The sequence below is a fragment of the Schistocerca americana genome, chromosome 6, assembly GCF_021461395.2.
Source record: "Schistocerca americana isolate TAMUIC-IGC-003095 chromosome 6, iqSchAmer2.1, whole genome shotgun sequence".
NCBI lineage: Eukaryota > Metazoa > Arthropoda > Insecta > Orthoptera > Acrididae > Schistocerca > Schistocerca americana.
The window spans coordinates 344,895,501-344,903,519 of record NC_060124.1 but is presented as its reverse complement, the minus strand read 5'-3'; positions in this window follow the sequence as shown (position 1 = coordinate 344,903,519).

Genomic DNA, 8,019 nt, shown 5'->3' with positions numbered 1-8,019 from the left:
GGAGGAAATCTAATTAGCCATTATTTCATCTATGGCAATATAAATGGTGCAACGTATGTTGATTTCTTAATGTTTTATCGATTCTATTACAAGATGTTTCACTTGATGACAGAATGACGATGCACTTTCAACATGTGCGGCACATAGCACGCGGTGCAGGTGAAACGGTATTAAATAGAATATTTAATGACAGGTGGATTGGTCGTCGAAGAAGAACGTGGCCTGCACGTTCACCAGACCTTAAATCTCCGGACTTCTTTCTTTGTGGAAAATTGTAAGATATTTGCTATCGTGATCCACCAACAACGCCTGAAAACATGCGTCAGCGCATTATCAATAAATGTGCGACAATTACTGTAGGCGATCTGCTTGCTGTTGAGAGGAATCTCGTTACGCGTATTGCCAAATGCATTGAAGTTGAAGGACATCATTTTGAGCATTTATTACATTAATGAGGTTATTACAGTTGCTCACACAGTAACAGCATGCGTTCCCGTAATTTATGATAAGGTCCCAAAAGTAAATGTACCATACTGAAACAACAGAAATAAAGTCCAAACATAACAACTTCTGTGTTTTAATTTAAAAAACCACATTGCTACCAACTATCCATCTAAATGGGTGAAGCATATTATAAGTATTGGAATATTACAGCGCCATCCATCACAAAGCGAAACAAATGCTCCAAATCATACATTGATATTTATTTACGAACTATACGAATATTTAATAAAAATGGAGGTAGGCTACCTATTTTAAAAAATGCTGTTTGTATCAATTTGACCTATGACAGCGCAATCTAGTGGGCCATCCATAGCGCCATCTGTTTTCCCCCGTCACGGTCGAAGAGACTTGTTCTTATTTTTTCGCTTGATGATAACTTCGTGAGATTTTTGGCCCAGTCACAATGAAAAAAATGGCTCCAAGCACTATGGGACTTAACATGAGGTCATCAGTCCCCTAGACGTAGAACTACTTAAACCTAACTAACCTAAGCACATCACACACATCCCTGCCCGAGGTAGGATTCGAACCTGCGACCGTAGCAGCCGCGTGGTTCCGGACTGAAGCGCCTAGAACCGCTCGGCCACAGAGTCCGACGGCCACTATGAATGGACCACCCTGTATACATATTTCTACAAACGAACTGAAAACAAAGATATTGTACTTGCTACAACTACAAGCTCCCCTAGAAAGCGGATGACGATTGGGTTCGTCCGCGCTGGGTCGTAAACAGGTTCCGTAATTGGTACTTCCGTTCTTGCTCTGGGCTCTCTCTGGCTAGTTTGCGGTCAATGATCCATAACATCACCCGATAAATGTGTTCTGAGAACTCATTCAACTAAGGAAATCGAGGTTAGCAGCCTGTGTACATTAGGTAATCAATGGTTTATGAAACGTCCCCTTAGAAAAATTATACATGACTGTGCTTAAACTGACACACAATATTTTTAGCGCAACGTAATCTGACTTTCAAAAATCCTTACAAAAGAATGGCCCTGACTAACATTAACCTATACGTTTCACAAACCACTTACCTCACAAAAATCTTCGTTACTCGAACTACTGCAGTACAGTGAGCGCCACTACTGCCAGCTAAATAAAAGATTCAAACTACGGAAGGCATTAACTACTGATAGGCATAGCTAGCAAATGAAAGATTTTAATAGAGAACAAACAATGTATTTACCTTAATAGTCATAATATATATAGCAGTTCATGACATCCATTCTTACAAATGTACTGTTTCTGATGGACACACCTCCAGATTATCCATTCTCAAAAATCCGCCATCTCACTTCCCCACATCCACCACTGCTGGCGGCTCGCCTCCAACTGCGCAATGCTATGCGCTGTTAACAACCAGCTGCCCAACACTACAATGGCAGACAACAATGCAAACTAACCACAGACTGCACACGGCACAGCCAGTGATTTTCATACAGAGCGCTACGTGGCGTTACCAATAAGAAAACCTAAACAGCCTACTTACATAGCCCCCATGCTCCCCACAAAAAATTTTACAAATAGTTTTGGGCACTGGCCAATAATGATTTGATAAAATTTTTCATAATTAAATAACAAAGACATCAAATGCACACACTTATTGATACAATGGCCAAAAGCTGAAATTTTCTCACAGTCCATAAAGACAGTCCTGATCAGTCATCACAGTAAAATTGGAGATTTTTTTTTTCTCAAAGTCTGAGCAGTAAAAGAAAATGCACACGGAAGTAGTGGATTTCCATGCAATCTTGAAGAAGTAGTGTTGTCCTTCCAACGGAAAGACAGAGCTGACTCTTGACATGCAGACAGGTTATGGTCCACAACAGAGCAAACCCACAGCAGGGTCAGTCGAAGCTTTGAAGAATATTGGTAGGTAGGTCGTCACAGAATAGACCCACTGTAGTCCTGGTAGAGATTATGGTATTGGTGGGCCACCAGAGGTGCAGACCCATAGCAGTCCTTGTAGAAATAATAGTACTGGTGGGCCATCAAAGATGCAGACCCACTGTCCTTGTAGAGACGGCCAGCAGTCATCTGTTGTGACTGTGCAGGTGCACAATCACCATCGAAGAGTCTTGCGGAGAATATAGCAAGTCCATAAAACAACACTTGTGCACTCACAAAGTTTTTGGAATTGTCCTTAGAACCAGCAATGCTGTTAACCAGTACCTTGCTGAATTGTTAACACACGTCCAAACACTAACAGTCCTCTTTTTTTTCACATATTGTGCATATACTATGACCAACAGAAATGTGTGCAGTGAAATGTAACTTACAAGTTACTTAATTTGATGAACTGGTGTCAGTTACAATTTTATAACATAAGAATACAATAACAAAGGTACAAAATACATCATTAAAAACATAATAATACAGATAACATTTGTAGTAATACAGGCTTTACAAAACAGTAGAAATAAACATATACATCAGTGTTACAGGAATTATGACATAAGTAAATACATAAAAGATCAGAATAACTTTTGAAACATCAACTTCACATATGAGGAAAAAAACAGAACAGATAAATAATGTCTAAACATCTTTACAAAGTAAATAACATAGTGTTAGAAAAATTCTGCAATGTAACTCTCATCAGATAAACACATAAAGACAGGAAGAACACAAATACCCAAGGGTACACAAACACATAGTGGGATAACAGAAGGAAAGGACAGGGTTTGTTTTACTGCAGTATTTTGCAAACAAAACTTTCTTTACTTCTCGGAGATCTCCCTTCATTCTTCATTATTTCCAAAAAGTCCTATCTATACCTGCTTTCTGTACTTTTTTCGTATAACTTCTCAATCCATTTCTTCCAATTCATCGCAACTCATTCTCTTATATAGTCTACCCCCACTTAAGCTAACTTAAATCTACTGAGCTCAGATGCTAAACTAAGGGACGAGGCAGTGCAGCAGCACAAAACAATTAATACAAACAGCAATGAAAAAAATGGAAATTGTCAAAGCAAGCTACAGTAAATCTAAATTACCAAGCAAATGCAACATTACAACTAATATGAGCCAATGTGCAGCAACAAGAAAAATACATCAGTAGTAAAACTGGCTAAACAGAGTAATACAAAGTGAAATTTAGTAGCACTATGCCTGGCAAACAGCAGCAGCAAATGCAATAACTTATATCTAAACATGACAAAGCTCAAGCAGAAAAAATATTACAGTAAAATGGCCATGTTTAATACCTATGTCACATCTTAACACTAGAGTGATGCATCACGATAAATTATCCTACCAAAAAATTACCAAGCAGTCGAAAAGAAAATTATGTATGCAGTTACTGTTATTAATCTCTTCTTATTGTTCTTTCCATTGCAAGTGCTCCTTTTTCGAGGAATATGGATCATAAAATTATTATTTAATAGATCTGTGGGCAGAAAGTGTTCACATTAGCAAATGCACTTAATTTTATTTTATAAAGCCAATGCTGCAACACAGCTGGAAACCAGATATTAAACAAAATGAGCAATCTCTCAACTAGAAAGACAATAGATGTAAAATGTTTCTCATCATTTCATTAAGCATTTTAGTAAATATCATAAATGAAGAGCTCCACAGTGTAATCATATGTTTTAAAGTTTGAGCATGTCGTATTTGCGATGCTTTCAACAAAGAAATGTCAATAGCGAGGATAATGGCCTCTTTTTTTCCACCTGTGGCTCTGAAAGGCACACACTAATAGCTTTTTTCCAGGCGACTGTCACGCAGCAGGGTGCCCACGACTCATTACGTGAAGGTGGTCACTTAACTTTCTTACCGAAATATTTACGACACCAGTTTGCACAACAGCGACAGTCTCATATAAAAAATTTCACAGGTCGAGAATTTGCATTGCAAATGTGTAGAAACAAAATCCTATGAATACAACAGTGTGCAAAAAATTTTCCCCTGCATTGTGATACATTCATGCATTTACACACATTTCATAACTCTTAAAGTACGATTCTCAGCTTATTGATCATAAACATACCTCAACAGCATAGTACACATCGTCATCGTAATAATAACATCATAACAGATCAATCACATCTCAGAATCGTCGCAGCTTCTTTCAATAATTTCAAGACCTTCAATAACGTCATCTGTCACTGATGTAGTAAAAAAGACATGTTTGTCTCTCTCAGTTAAATGATCAGATAGCTGTGTAATTTATGTGTTAGAGAAATATGGTACCAATTTGTAAAGTTATATAAGCAAATACCGCATTAGCTAGGGCTCCTTGTGTTTGCCAAACACATGGTACACAAAGTAGGCGTGTACCCCCTTGAGGATTAATGTAATTATACCCTCAGGTGTTACAGATTACAGCAATGGAATGAAATGTATCAGGGAAAGCCTTTGTATCATTGTAATTCAAAAATCTTTAAAAATAAATGTTTTAAGTACAAAATTAATCACTCAGATACGTGTCCTTTAGTGCTAAATGTGCGTCTTGCTGTAAGATAATTCTTTGGAAGTGTCGTAGTTATCGTCGTCCGAAAACTAAGTTCTGCAGAAGTCAATGTACTTACCTCATGATAAACAAAAGTGAAATGCTATGCGTATAGATATCGTAGTTATTACGTACATTACCGTGATCAAGAAAGTACTGTAATGTAATGAATTGTTGTGCTACAGAAGAGGCGGTCTCATTGTAGCTATACCACAAAAGTTACTACTAAAACATGTTTTAGTTTCCAGAAGAATTCAGAAAAACTGTGCAGATATAAAACAGGTACAGCATAAAAGCAACAATGTAAATTGTGTCACACATTAGCAGCGTCGTGATATAATAGTGTAGCTGTCAAAGAAACCAAATGCTAAGTCATCTTTAATCCCACAGAAAGTACTTCAAATAAAGAATATCTTTTCAAGTAAACCAAAATTTTGCATTAAATTCTCATTAGCAGTATATGTTCTAAGTATGTAAGCCATATATCCGTTACATAATCGTGCAACTAACAAGAAAGAATATACAAATAACAACACTGTGTTGTTTGTTCACTATAACAATGCATTCGTAATTTCTGTCCAAATATGTTCCCTAGGTTCTAGATTGGATAGTTAACTACAAAACATTGTTGCATGATAACAGTTTCAAAGTGTGACAACACATACTAGTAACGTGAAGTGAAAAGTTTTATGGCAAAGACAAAGTTAAAAAGCAGATTATCTTTCAATAAACGGTTTTACATGTCAAACGTGGTGTAAACCTTTACTCTTCCTAGTACGCAGAGTTTCAACTTCAAAGCAATTATGATGTTGTATATGTCGGTATAGAATACTGGAATTTTTCTCAAGGTTAGCTTATGTTATGTTCCTCAAGCAGAGACGGCGCACGTGGCTACCTGCGGTGCGAGTCATTGCCTATTGTCTCTTTGTTGGCGCGCGTCGTTATTGGGATTTGGAGACCAAACTTCTACAAATTCACTTTGTCGAGAGGGCCCTGCCCTGTTTGAATCCCGCCAGTTCTGATGCGACTCAGGTCTGTCGTTATGATCATATCGTCTGTCGTCGTGTCGGTAGATTTCATAGTTTCTTTCTTGTCGGTCACATGGTGGAGAATTTCTCCCTGAATCGTAACTGCACGCTGGACCGTTGCATCTGAAGTTATTCTGTCTCCCTTGATAATAATTATTTTGGTTCCCATATTGTCTGTTTCTCTGATTGTCTCTGTGATAGTCATTACTGCGGAGAGGTGATCTTTCCCTGTAATTATTACTACTCTGCCAACGGTTGTCATATGGGTGGTGTCTGTTTTGGTCACGATTTACGTTGTAGGAATAGCCTTGTCGTGTCTATTTATTATTTCTGTCATCGCGGAATTGTGACGGATGTGACCTGTAATTGTTGTGTTCCTGTTTTCGCGTTCCACTGTCGTCAGTGTCAATTTCTAATTCTTGTAAGAGTCCCTGAAAAGCTTCAATGTCGTCTTTGCAACATCCTGCCAAAATACACTCCTGGAAATGGAAAAAAGAACACATTGACACCGGTGTGTCAGACCCACCATACTTTCTCCGGACACTGCGAGAGGGCTGTACAAGCAATGATCACACGCACGGCACAGCGGACACACCAGGAACCGCGGTGTTGGCCGTCGAATGGCGCTAGCTGCGCAGCATTTGTGCACCGCCGCCGTCAGTGTCAGCCAGTTTGCCGTGGCATACGGAGCTCCATCGCAGTCTTTAACACTGGTAGCATGCCGCGACAGCATGGACGTGAACCGTATGTGCAGTTGACGGACTTTGAGCGAGGGCGTATAGTGGGCATGCGGGAGGCCGGGTGGACGTACCGCCGAATTGCTCAACACGTGGGGCGTGAGGTCTCTACAGTACATCGATGTTGTCGCCAGTGGTTGGCAGAAGGTGCACGTGCCTGTCGACCTGGGACCGGACCGCAGCGACGCACGGATGCACGCCAAGACCGTAGGATCCTACGCAGTGCAGTAGGGGACCGCACCGCCACTTCCCAGCAAATTAGGGACACTGTTGCTCCTGGGGTATCGGCGAGGACCATTCGCAACCGTCTCCATGAAGCTGGGATACGGTCCCGCACACTGTTAGGCAGTCTTCCGCTTACGCCCCAACATCGTGCAGCCCGCCTCCAGTGGTGTCGCGACAGGCGTGAATGGAGGGACGAACGGAGACGTGTCGTCTTCAGCGATGAGAGTCGCTTCTGCCTTGGTGCCAATGATGGTCGTATGCGTGTTTGGCGCCGTGCAGGTGAGCGCCACAATCAGGACTGCATACGACCGAGGCACACAGGGCCAACACCCGGCATCATGGTGTGGGGAGCGATCTCCTACACTGGCCGTACACCACTGGTGATCGTCGAGGGGACACTGAATAGTGCACGGTACATCCAAACCGTCATTGAACCCATCGTTCTACCATTCCTAGACCGGCAAGGGAACTTGCTGTTCCAACAGGACAATGCACGTCCGCATGTATGCCGTGCCACCCAACGTGCTCTAGAAGGTGTAAGTCAACTACCCCGGCCAGCAAGATCTCCGGATCTGTCCCCCATTGAGCATGTTTGGGACTGGATGAAGCGTCATCTCACGCGGTCTGCACGTCCAGCACGAACGCTGGTCCAACTGAGGCGCCAGGTGGAAATGGCATGGCAAGCCGTTCCACAGGACTACATCCAGCATCTCTACAATCGTCTCCATGGGAGAATAGCAGCCTGCATTGCTGCGAAAGGTGGCTATACACTGTACTAGTGCCGACATTGTGCATGCTCTGTTGCCTGTGTCTATGTGCCTGTGGTTCTGTCAGTGTGATCATGTGATGTATCTGACCCCAGGAATGTGTCAAAGTTTCCCCTTCCTGGGACAATGAATTCACGGTGTTCTTATTTCAATTTCCAGGAGTGTAATAAGTCGTAAATGATCAGGTAATTTGATTAAGCAAATGCGGATGAGTTCTGAGGAGCTGTATGGGTTTGACAGATACTGATTCTTGTGCAACATGTCTTCAAAATATTTCACAAGACTGGTCAAATTCAGATTGTT